Below are 14,192 nucleotides of genomic sequence, written 5' to 3' on the forward strand. Positions count from 1 at the left end.
GCATGGAGGCCAGAGTGTGCACATACAATCATGTGATTTTTGTCCTTCATTTTGTTTATGTGATGTATCACATTTATTGATTTGCCAGACTTGCATCTCCAGTGAGGGAGAAGGGAAGGAATGAGGGACATTAGTAACACTATCAACAATAAAAAAATATATTTTTTAAGAAAAAAAAAAAGACATTCACCATATGGAATTAATAGCGGATTATATTACAGCAGAGAAGATAAGAGAGCTTGAAGATCTAACAAAGGAAATTCTATGATGAAATAATAGTGACAAAAAAAAACACTGAAAAAGATACATAGAGCATCCATGAGCTGTGATATAATTTCAAGCAATCAAATATGTGTTTAATTGAGATCCCTAAGTAGGAATAGGTGGAATATAAAAAGAATGAAACCATAAATTCCAAGCAAAAGAAAAGTGAAAACAAGTAAGCTATGGTAAAAGACAGCATCATCATCATAATGCTTAAAACCACTGATATAATGTCTTGAAATTAGTCAAAGGATAAAGAGAAGATATAGTATAAACATAAAAAATAAGACTAAGAAACTTTTATGGAAAACAATGCAATCTTGAAAACAGTGAATCAACATATTCAAAATAAAATAAATTGTAATATAGACTCAATACCTAGCAAATAGAATCCAAAGCAAACAAAATAAAAAAAATAATTAAAATAAGAACACAAAAAGTAGAATAGAATATTTTTTAATCTAATAGAGAAAAATCATTAAATTAAAAGGCTGGTTCTTGAAGTTTGATAAACTTCATATATTCTAGCCACATTATGAAGAAAAAAAGAGAGAAGACACACCTTATCAATATCAACATCTTTACTGTTTAAAGTATAACAGATGACCCCTTTTTTCCCTCATTTACCCCCTCCACCCTATACCCACCCATTCCCCCGAAAAAGAGAGAGAATATAAAACATCTCCTTATAACCTTTATATTGACTGTAAGTTAAAATAACATTTTGGATATATTGGGTTAAATAAATGTTATTAAAAGTAAAAAAAAAAAAGACTGAGTGAGGAAACACCACTATAAATCCTGCAGTCATTAAAGTATTATTAACATAACATTAGCAAGTGTATTCAAAAAAATTCAACAACTGAGGTAAAATGAACAAATCTCTTGAAGGACACAAGAAACCCCAGTTCCACCAAAAAGTCACAGGTCATCTGAATAGCCCTAACGTTTTTAAGAAATTGAATTTACTGAAAGTTTTATCAGTAAACCATCAAGGCCAAATGACTTTACTGATGAATTCCAGCAAATATTTAAAATGGGAATAATGTTGGTGGTCTAGTTTCATTTTTTGCATGTATCTGTCCAATTTTCCCAACACCATTTATTGAAGAGACTATCTTGACTCCATTGTATGTTCTTGCCTCCTTTGTCAAATATTAATTGAGCATAGTGGTTTGGGTAGATTTCTGGGTTCTCTATTCCTGTCCATTGGTCTATATGTCTGTTCTTATGCCAGTACCAGGCAGTTTTGAGAACAGTGGCTTTGTAATACACCTTAATATCTGGTTTTGAGATCCTACCTACTTTGTTCTTCTTTCTCAGGATTGCTGCAGCTATTTGCGGTCTTTTTATATTCCAGATGAATTTTGAGAGAGTTTGTTCTAGGTCTGTGAAATATGTCATTGGTATTTTAATGGGAAGTGCATTGAATCTATAGATTGTTTTGGGTAGTATGAACATTAGCTTACACCATACACAAAAATAAACTCAAAATGGATAAAGGACTTAAACATAAGATTGGAAACCATAAAAATATTAGAGGAATCCACATGCAGCACAATCTCAGACATATGTTGAAGCAATATCTTCACCAATACAGCTCCAAGGGCAACGGAAACTAAAGAGAAAATAAACAAATGGGACTACATCAAAATAAAAAGCTTTTGCACAGAAAAATAAACCATCAACAAAACAAGAAAGCCCACTGCATGGGAGAACATATTTGCCAATGTTATCTCCAATAAGGGTTTAATCTCCAACATTTACAGGGAACTCATACAACTTAACAAAAGGAAAATAAGCAACCCAATCAAAAAATGGACAATTGACCTAAATAGATACTTTTTGAAAGAGGACATAAGGAAGGCCAAGAGACATATGAAAACATGCTCAAGGTCACTGATCATCCTAGAGATGCAAATCAAAACGACAATGCGGTACCTTCTCACACCTGTCAGAATGGCTTTCATGAACAAATCAACAAATGACAAGTGCTGGTGAGGATCCGGGAAAAAGGAACCCTCGTGCACTGCTGGTGAGAATGCAGACTGGTGCAGCCACTATGGAAGACAGTATGGAGTTTCCTCAAAAAACTAAAAATGAAACACCCATTTTACCCAGTGATCCCACTTCTAGGAATATATCCCAAGAAATCAGAAACACCAATCAGAAAAGACATATGCACCCCTATGTTCATAGCAGCACAATTTACAATAGCTAAGATTTGGAAACAGCCTAAGTATCCATCAGCAGATGAGTGGATTAAAAAAGTGTGGTACCTCTACACAATAGAATACTACACAGCAGTAAAAAGGAAGGAATTCTTACCATTTGCAACAGCATGGATGGAACTGGAGAGCATTATGCTAAGTGAAATAAGCCAGTCATAGAAAGATAAATATCACATGATCTCACTCATTTGTGGAATATAATGAATAACATATACTGATGAACAAAAACAGATCCAGAGACAGAGAAGCTTTGATCAGACTGTCAAACCTCAGAGGGAAGGTAGGGAGGGTGGGGGTAAGGGGGAGACATCAACCAAAGGACTTGTATGCATGTGAAGCAGGAATTTGGGGGGAACATAGGCAGGCTTAGGGATTTTTTAGAATTGGGGTCCATGGAAAAGCGGGGCTGCAGACTGGGAGAAGGTACATTTCCATAACACAAGGAAGCCAGGTGCAGTTACATCTCCATAAGACAAGGGAGCAGCAACAGTTGCATTTACATAAGACAAGGGAACTGGAAGTAGCCAAGAAAGGTCTATATCTACAAAATAAAGAGAAGGAAGCCCTTCATTCAGAAGGAGAAAAAGAAAGCCCAAAGGGAATAGGAAAACAATAAGGAAGGAGTGGGAGAGAACCTCACATGTTCCATGTGAGGTTCCACCTTTGAGCCCAGGAGTTACTATAGTAACCAACTCGAAGGGGAATATTGGCCAATCAGAGGGGATATCAGGACACAGGAACTGCAGCCTTTATAAGCCATGGGGAAAAAGAACTCAGTGGGACCCTTTCCCCATCCCTACATGGGAGTTCATTCTGTGGGACTCTTCCCTCTCCCCACGTGGGAGTCTGTATCTATTCTTCAATAAATTTCCAACTTTGCTATACCACTTTCTGTCCATGGATTCATTCTTCAATTCCGGTGGACAAAGAATCCGGGTTCCAGTCCAAAAATTCGGTATCACGTGCATATAAGCCTAACCAATGGACACAAACACCAGAGGGTGAGGGCATGAGTGGAGGTGTGGGGGGCAATGGGGGGATAAGGACACATATCTAATACCTTAATCAATAAAGAAAAAAATAATAAAATAAATAAATGAATGAAAACTAAAAGGAAAAAGAAAGGGATGATTCTGATCTCAGAAGTATGGAAAATTATTAGCCAGAGTCAACAGAGACAATCCACAAAGAATAAAAGCTGGGGAAATATAATCAGCATATGTTTCTTCCAAAATAAAATGTTTTCGATCTAGGAAAATTGCTCTACTAATGCAATACATTACCAAGCATTTTGGTATTTTGCACATGTACATATTTAGAGCACTGATTCCATTATTGTCTCTAAGTGCCTTGGCAGCACAAAGGGTTTTATACTTGATGTGGAAAGAGTAGTAAAGAGTGAAGGTGGATGCAATGAACTTGGGTGCAATTCATAAATACACTAGAAAAAGTGTCGTATTACAAAAAGATTGACAATAAAACACTTTATCTTACAGAAGCATATTTGTCCTTTGCTGTGCCAGTATTGTAATAATACATTCGGAGAGGAAATGTTTTGTTCCAAAATCTTCTTCTGATATATATGTCAAGAAGAGGTTTTGCATTTTCTCTTCGTGGAATTGAGACTTGGTGAAAAACTATCCCACTTATCTATAATTGTACATTATGATAACTTTCAAAATTTCAAGGGAGAATCTTTTTTTATAATTCCACCATTAGTATGATTGAATGACCCTAGTGAATTATGTTTTGATAAGGTTTATTTTGTAAACTGCTCCGTTTGCAACAAAATGCTCAGTAAAGAGATGATCTCTTTTCATTAAAATACCTATCTTTAAAAAACTAATTTTCTCCACTCACTGTTCCTTAATTTTTCCTTTAGGCTGCTGGTAACAGCTTACATGTGGGATAAACTGTGACACCAAAAATATGCCAAAGTGTTGCTCTGTTTATTTTTATAAAATAGAAAATTATGCTCTTTTTATAATCACTGAGTTCCCATGCACTGTGGCTTTTACAAAGTCAAGTATCAATCACATATATAGAATATTAAACAAATTTCATACAAAATTCAATTTCTAAGTAGCTTATAGAAAGTTGATTATATTTTACAGAAATGTTGTGTTAAATAGCATTAAAATACTGTGTGTGTGTGTATAGCATCTAAAAAAGCATCTAAAAGGGTACTCAAGATAGCCTTAAAATAAATCTACACTAATAAAAGAGAAAGATGCAAATTGACTGTACCTTTGTGACACCCACCAGCCAATCAGGTGTGAGTATGCAAATTAAGCCAACAAAGATGGTGGGTTAATTTGCATATTCAGGCGCCGAGATGCCAGGGGCGGGATGCTGGCGCCAGGGCAATGACACCAGCATCCCGCGCCCAGGCCATGGGGGAAGGGAGAGCTGCAGATACAACACGGGGCTGCTGAGCTGGGGGCATGCCCCCATGGTGGCTTCCTTCATGCAGCAGTGGCGACAAAGCCCCCATGCCCAGCAGACAGAGAACGGACAGCAGAGCGTGGCAGCTCCGTTCGTGCAGCGGTGGTGGCAAAGCCCCCAGGCCTGGCAGAAAGAGACAGAGAGCAGACAGCAGGGCATGGGTGCTTCATTGCCACGACGGTGGTGAAGCCCCCATGCCTCACAGACAGAGAGTGAACAGCTGCGCATGGCGGCTTCATTCCTGTGGTGGTGGTGGCGAAGCCCCCAGGCCCCACAGACAGAGGACAGCAGGGCAAAGCAGTTAGGCTCCACAGAGAGCAGGAGAACCATGGGGAGTGGGCCTAAAGCGTCAGTAGGACATCCCCTGACCGCTCCTGGATTGGAGAGGGTGCAGGTTGGGCTGAGGAACCCCTCCCCCATGCACGAATTTCATGCACCAGGCCTCTAGTATATATATAACTGTAGAAAGGCTATACAGCTGATTACACCTTTACATTTGCCATAAATTTGCTACTTCAGAAAAAATAATTTTCAACATATGATAATTAGATTAACATAAATATACATATGTTGTAAGATACTACTGGATATGCAAAAATTTCAGTGTGATTTTTGGTTCTTTTACATGACATTATAACTTTTTGTCACATGTATTTATATCATTTTTGACAATGATAGTGGGTTGAATTGTGAAGCATTGACAAACCAAAGAACACTAAGGATTGTTAACAACAAATAAAAGCCTAAAATGGGCAAAAACACATTTGTACCCTAGAGCCTTCAGAGGATGCATGACCCTGCTAACAATTTGATTTCTGAATTCTTGCCTCCAGAAATGTGAGACAATAAATTTCTGCTATTTTAAGGCACCATGTTGGTTATAATTTGTATGGCAGTCCCTGGAAACTAATAATCATCACTATGAAGCTTGAAAATAAACATAAATAAATAATTACTTTTTGGAGAAAAATATCACATGTTATGTTAACCAATGATTAATTTTACTCTGATAATAATTGAAATACAGAGGAAATTGTATAAATGTTGTCACTAAAAGAGTATGTTCATATATATACTGTGGACACATAAGTTTGTACATTACAAGAAAGAGCTAATGGGTGAAATAATTCATGCACTTCAGCTTTTTTGGATAATTTTGTTTGACTTGCAAAATAAATTTAAAGAGAAGTATCTAGGCATGCATATTAAAACATTTAATTATAACTTGCTATTTAAATATATTGATATGTTCAGGCCAGTTCTTAAAATATTCAGCTTTGACTTCTCAATCCATAGCCATAAAGAATTTATGCCTGGTGCAAGACTAGGTCCTAATAAATATCTTTGTTTAATAAGTAAATAAGTAAATTGTTTTGAGTATTCAAATGAAATCTATATATAAAAACCTAAGCAACTGAACAACCGGTCTACCGGTCGCTATGATGCACACTGACCACAAGGGGGCAGATGCTCAATGCAGGAGCTTCCCCCTGGTGGTAAGTGTGCTCCCACAGCCAACCTCTCATGGCCTGCCAACCTCCCATGGTCCCTCCTCTCACCCGGCCAGCAGGCCCCGATTGGCCCCGATTACCAGTCAGGCCAAGGGACCCCACCCGTGCACGAATTCATGCACTGGGCCTTAGTAATATAATAAAGGCAGTTGTAGAAAATCCCTCTTGTACAAATTTTATTATTTTTTAAAATCCTCACCTAATTATATATTTTACTGATTTTGGAGAGAGACGTAGGAAGGAGAGGAGAGAGAGAGACAGAGAGAGAGAGAGAGAGAGAGAGATGTATGAGAGAAACATCAGTTGCCTCCCATATTTGCCCCCATACGATATCAAACTCGAAACCTAGGTATATGCTCTGACCAGGAATTAAACCAGCAATCATTTGGTGCATGGGACAATGCTCCAACCAACTGAGCCACACGGGCCAGGGCTTTCTTGTGCATTTTTTAAAAGCAAAGCTACTTCACCAAAGCTCAAGTAAATCTAAGTTCATTAAGCTCTCTCTTCATTTTCTCCATTTAGGAATATAATTTCTCTTTCCTCTACCTTGCAATGTCACAATTACACTTATATAAATGGGAATTATTCTTGTTCATTGTTATTTGCACATAACATATTCAACAACTTAGACTATACCTGCCACTGGAATTTAACATTGTAAAAATAATTCATATTTTCACAGTATTAAATTCACACAAGCATCCTATATAATAAAAAGGTAATATGCAAATTGACCATCACACCCTCGCACAAGATGGCTGCCTCCATGTGGTCAAATATGGCCACACCCATGTGGTCAAATGATGGCCACCATAAGATGGCCAGCAGGGGAGAGCAGTTAGGGGTGATCAGGCTGGCAGGGCAAGGCAATTTGGGGCAACCGGGCCTGCAGGGGAAGGCAGTTGGGGGCAATTGGGCCAGCAGGGGTGCAGTTAGGCATTGATCAGGTTGGCAGGGGAGTGGTTAGGGGGTGATTAGGCTGGCAGGCAGAAGCGGATAGGGGCAATCAGGCAGGCAGGCAGGCAGGCAGGCAAGTGGTTGGGAGCCAGCAGTTCCAAATTGTGAGAGGGATGTCTGCCTAAACTGGCAGTCAGACATCCCCCGAGGGGTCCAAGATTGGAGAGGGTGCAGGCTGGGCTGAGGGTGCAGGCTGGGCTGAGGGACACCCCCCCTCAGTGCATAAATTTCATGCACCGGGCCTCTAGTATTATATATAGTCTGTGCTAATTGTATGTTGTAGATTGAATAAATAATATTTATCCCTGGCCTCTAGAATCAATACTTATTCTGGATATTTCTTGTGACCAATGCCCTATATACTTTATAACTGAACAAAATAATGATTAATAATGTGCAATGGGCATTATAGAGATTGTTTTAGCATTATTTCTAAATTTAGTTAAGAAAAACATGTGAATGACTGTATCACAATATTCATTTAGACTTTCCTATTTTGTTACTGATTAGAATTGGGGCATGTTTAAAAAGTTACATTTTTTTTCAATCCCTGTTTCCTTTTTCAAATTAATAATTATGAAGACTACTTGATTAAGGTTTGTATCATACATAATGTTATATACAATATATTTTGTTATTTATAAAAAAAAATCTCCTGTATAACCATTACTTGCTATTTGCTACCTCATAAACTAGCTGGCTCTTTCTAATATCATGTATTTCGGAGGGGTGCAATTTGAGTGTTTTTAGTCTTTTAAGCAGCATTCAAACAATATAGTTAACATAAATATCAGCCAGCAACATGGCTTCATGTTTAAAAAAAATACAAAACCCCACAATGCCAAAAACACAGTAGAATTTAAAAAATAAAAATAAAGAATGCTGATTTCACTTTTTATAAGTTTCCTGGAACTGATGTGAAATAACATTTATATTTATATTTCAGAATTCTGAACCTACAGATGCCAAACATGAATTATAAGTACATTTAATATTCCAAATAATTTTAATGAACTTGGAATTGCAAGAATTATTTATATCTACTTCATCTTGCCTTTTGCTATGTGCATTTTAATGTTAATGGGAATTTCATAGAATGGGAAGATAATGGAAGATATTATAATAGAAAGATATGTGTCTTTTTAGAAGTTTTTGTTTTTCCATCTAGTTTGGACCAGAATATTCCTTAACTCTAATAGCATTGTGAAAGAAGTGTGGCTAACAGAAGTGTCACCAAAGAAAAGTTCAATGTTTGTACATTTTATCTTGAGAAACTATGAGCAAAAAGAGGAAGGAAAGATCTGGTGGGATGATTCTAATACCAGTAACACATAATAAATTTATTGAATTGATTAAATAAGGATAAATTATATGTTAAATAAATGTTAAAGAAAATCATATTAATAAGCATTATATAGATCAAGACATTTATCTTCACAAGAATGTAGAAATTTGATGGAAAAACAACCAAGATTATTTATTCTAATTCATAATTCATGCCTTCCTTTATAACATTGTAATATTTTACTATTATTAAATGTAATTGGCATACAAAGCTTTAGAATGAGATATTTATTGGAAGGTAAAATGAGATGGGCTTTCTCCTATTGGTTTGGATATACTTTCGTTAATCAAAATTGGTACTGTTGTATGTAATCATCTTTATATTCATGTAATTAATTACTGTGAATAGAAAATTTGAATCAAGTAGTTTTTCAAGTCAATATGCACAAACATATTGAAACATATTTTGCATATATGATTGTTAAACTCCTACCTAAGGAATTATTAATACATCCTGAGCAGCTGCTATTTCTTTTCTGAGGGAAGTGTGAAAATAAAATTTGACATGTTGCAAGCCACATGATCCAATTCAATAAGGTAGATTAATGAAAATGAGTCACTAATACTCAAATTAGTATATTATTGAAAGATATATGAATATGTATGTTGAATGCTAAATATATTTTCAAGATTCAAAGACTTAAAATATCCTGAAAGCTGTCAATAACAAAATCTTACAGTATTAAAAATTAACTTAATAAAATATTTTGTAATGTTGACAGTTTTATTTCCACTAAGCTTTTCACTGTGATTTCAAAAATATGATGTTACAACATTATTCAAACACTATAAAAAAATAAATAAGCACTAAAACAGTTGATGTTTATTTTAAATAGAATTTTTAAAACTTAAGAATACATAAAAATGTACCTGTTTTATTTCTAATGTTTATATATTTGATTTGAAGTTATGTTATTCTTTAATTATTGGTAAAATATTTTTTATTTCAAATTTTCTTTTCAAATTGAATATTAGAAATATATAAGGCATGCATATATTTGTGAGATTAGGCATAAAATGTGTACATCACCTGAATTTTTTAAAATGTTGAGCAATTCATTTAACTTAAAAAATATCAAAGTATTTGCATTGTATATGTTTAAAAATATCTAGCTTTATTTTCAACTCATAATTATTTTATATACTTCAAATATTTTATGATTCCTGTGCTCTTCAATTTCCTGTCACACTGAGTAACAAAATTATGACTTTCACTGAAAAATGTTAGTATATTAGCCATTTAAAAATTTTCTTTTGAAACCTTTTTCCTTAGTATTTTTCCTTTCACATGAAGAGTGTATCTTAATTTCTGTTTTCTTTGTCCCTGGTTACTGATTATTACTAAAGAAAATCACAAATATTTGCTGACAGATTTCACTATTAATTAGTTTCCCAATCTCAGGCACCCTTATCAGGTTGTTCTGGTATCTAATGTCTGTTAACGTAAAAAAAAACCATTGAAACCTGTAAAGAATTTTTGTGAGTTTATTTGAGCCAAACTGTCGACATATGCCAGGAAGCAGAACCTCAACGAATTGAGATAGTGCTCCGGAGAATGGCGGGGTTACATCCGTATTTATACATTGCAATCAAAGGAGGAACATAGGTGGGTTACATGAAATTCATTGGTGACAGATTAAGGAGGAGGGATAAGCAAAGCAGGGAAACCCCTGGGATTGGATAAAAAGTAAAATGATGGACACATACTTAGGTGGGTGCAGGAACAATTAACATGATAATGAAGGAATTTGTGGTATCTGTCCTGGGGCCCAGCACATTTGGTTGTGCCCCAGGGGCTCCAGATACAGGGAAGTCACAAGTTACCCAGACATTTCAAGGGTATATTATCATAGATGCAAAAAGACAGATAGGCTCAGTTAAGGTAAAGGTTGACCTTGTCAGTGAAGATACTGGCCTAGGACGTAACTGCCCACTGTAACTGCTTTTAGTTAAAGTTTAATTTCAGACCATCCTTTGTGGTTACTTTAGGTCTCCGAGTTTGCAAGACTGCCATGCAGGCCTCCCCTGAGCTTGTCAGGTCAGCATGTGGCCCCTTTCGTCCACATGTCAAAGAACATGTTGTTGCTCCTAATATAGCAGTTATCAGTCTAAATTTTGTACGTAGGAACTCAGACTTTTCTATCTCTGTATAGTTTGTTTTATGTTTTATTTTTCTTTGCTTTTTGTATTTGGGGTCCCTCCATGACAAATCTATGTATAGATTTTTTAAATTATTATTTCTTAAAATTCTTTGTGAAATTTGATATTGTGATATTTATATATAAATTCTGCCGAATATATTTACTAGTATCTCTTATAATTTGATTTTAACATTCATTTAGAGCTTTTTTATATCACACACTAGAGGCTCTATGCGTAAAATTAGTGCACGGGTAGGGTCCCTAGGCCAGGCCGGCGATCAGGGCCAATCTGTGGGGTGACCGGCAGGGCAATCAGGGGGCCCCCACTGGCACTCACCTTGTCCAGCCTGGCGCTGCCTGCTCACCGGCCCAACCCCCACTGCTGCTGCCAGTCTCCTCCCTCTGCAGGGCAACCGATGGGACGATTGGGGGACCCCCACTGGCACACACCTTGGCTGGCCTGGGGCCTGCTGGCTGGGGGCAGCTCCTGCATCAGTGGTCGCCAACAGGTGGTCCACAGACCACTGGTGGTTCATGAGGTTCGAAAGGTTGGCGACCGTTATCCTGCATTGAGTGTCTGCCCCCTGGTGGTTAGTGCAAGTCATAGTGACCTGTTGTTCCGCTGTTTGGTCAATTTGCATATTAGGCTTTTATTATATAGGATTATATCACACACTTCAAAAACTTTTATCTTGAATTATTTCAACTTCCATTTAGCCATTTTTGTCTAATATTTATTCATCATGCATTATTAATATTGAATATAACTTTTAATTGAACAAAATAATTCATTTTATTTTACTTTTACTAAAGTAGACTTTTTATATATTCAGAAAGACCTTTGAAAAATCTGAGTCAATAATTTTACTAGTAAATTCTTTTATGCTAAATTTAAAATTAAATACACGTGGTGAGAAAATTGAAGAAGACACCATAGGCCAATGTTAAGGAGCTTTTTCTCTATAATTTCTTCTAATATTTTAATGGTTTTAAATTTTACATTTAAGTTTTTAACCCATTTTGAGTTGTTTCCTGTGTATGGTGAGAGAATAAAGTCTAATGTTATTCCTTTGCCTCTGGCCATTCAACTTTCCCAGCACCACTTACTAAAGAGTCTGTCCTTTCCCAATTGTGTATTCTAGGCACCCTTGTTGAAGATCAGTTGATATGCATGGGTTTATTTCTGGGATTTTAATTTTGTTTAATTGTTTAATATGTCTGTTGATTATGAAAGTTATTGAATTTAGTCAAATGTTTTTGCTGTATCTATTGAGATTCTTAATTCTATTAATGTAGTGTATAACATTGTTTGATTTGCATATATTGAACCATTATTGTATCCCACGGATGACATGGTATACGATCCTTTTTATGTGCTTTGAATTAATTTTTCTAATATTTTGTTAACAATTTTCAATCTATGTTCATCAGGCATATGGCCTTGTAGCTTCATTTTCTTTTGGTATCTTAGTTTGGCTTTTATATCAGGGTGATGCTGCTCTCATAAAGTAAGTTCTGACATGTTCCTTCTTCTATTTTATAGAAGAGGGTAAGAAGGATTGGTATTATATATATATACTAGAGGCATGAAAATTTATGCACTTGGGGCGGGGGAGGGTGGAGGCGGGAGTCCCTCAGCCTGGCCTGCACCCTCTGGCAATCTAGGATCCCTCGGGTAGGGTACTTAGGCCTGGCCTGAGATCAGGGCCTATCAGGGCTTTCCTTCCCCCAGCTGCTGGCAGCTGGCCCTTCCCCTGCCGCTGTCACTGCTTGCCACCTGTGCAGAGCTGCTCCCCTCCTCCCTGGTCACCAGTTGCCTCCCTCTGCAGGCGACAGGTGTGGCATGTGATCACTTGGCTGGCCTGGGCCTCCCTCTGTGGGGTGATCGCTGGCCGGCCCCGCACACCCACCACAGCATCGCTGGCCGGTGACCTGGGCCTCCCTCTGTTGGGTGATAGATGGCAGGGCCCTCAGATCGATCACCCCGCAGAGGGAGGCCCTGCCCACCCGCTGCATCCCCACCAGCCGGGTAGCCTGGGCCTCCCTCTTTATTTTTTTTTTTTTGTGTTCTTTTTAAGTAAGAGTAATGTTTACTGAGTGATACAGAACTGAGTACTATGAAGGGTTTACCAGGATGGAAATGCACCGCACCCCTGCCCCTGACACCCCCAACACCCAGAGACTACAGTATTTAGAAGTTACACGCAACAGTCATAACTGATGAATATCTGTTCATAACAAACAAACCATAGCATATTTATACTGTATCACATCGAGTGACTATAGAAATCCATTTATATATTGCTTGTATAAAATCTTTTTTTTTTTTTTTTTTTTTGCCGAAACCGGTTTGGCTCAGTGGATAGAGCGTCGGCCTGCGGACTGAGGGGTCCCGGGTTCGATTCCGGGGGGGGCATGTACCTGGGTTGCGGGCACATCCCCAGTGAGAGGTGTGCAGGAGGCAGCTGATCAATGTTTCTCTCTCATCGATGTTTCTAACTCTCTATCTCTCTCCCTTCCTCTCTGTAAAATACCAATAAAATATATAAAAAAAAAAAAAAAATAAAAATAAAATCTTTTTTTGTAAAAAATATTAAAAAAATAAAAGAAAGTATAAAAAACATGTGCAGTTGAAAGCCCTGCCAGGACAGTCAGTCTATAAACATTCAGTGAGTATGTGCTGTGGAAGGGCGCTCGTACCTCGTGCCCACAGCAACCCCAGCAGGGCCGGTGAGGGTGCGCCCCGGCTGCCACTCCTGGCAGGCCTGAGCTGGACCATGGTGGGTGGGCACAGCAGGGCCTGGCACTGTGCCCTTCTCCAGCCTTGCATCAGGATCAGGGTCAGGGTCAGGATCAGGGCTGGGGGCAGGCAGATTGCAGTTTCACTCTGAGTTCAACGCTCAGCCTAATTCTGGTTGCAACTCATGGCTTTTCCTGGCTGCTCGGAGGTCCTTTGGGTGGGTGCCCTGGCGGAGAGGCTGAGGAAGTGCCCACAGCTGCCTGGTTGGACATCTCTCCGGCCCAGAGCCTCTGTCCAGCTTCCTGCAAGCCTGGCCTCAGGCAGAACAGCCCTCCTCAGGACTACTTTGGTCTCAGCACTTGGTCCTGGGTTTCACCAACCTGGGTTTCTTCCCCTGGTGTGGCTGATCTGAGTTCATCAAAAAAGCCCAGCCGATGCTGGCTGTGCTGAGCCTCACTGAAGAGTTTTTCATGCAACAAGGAAGAGCCCTCTAGGACCCTCCTTCTCCACCTTCTCCTCCTCTCCTCAGCCTCCTCTTCCTCCTCTCAGCCCATGG

This window comes from Myotis lucifugus, unplaced genomic scaffold (assembly GCF_000147115.1).
Source record: "Myotis lucifugus unplaced genomic scaffold, Myoluc2.0 scaffold_24, whole genome shotgun sequence".
Classification (NCBI taxonomy): Eukaryota; Metazoa; Chordata; class Mammalia; order Chiroptera; family Vespertilionidae; genus Myotis; species Myotis lucifugus.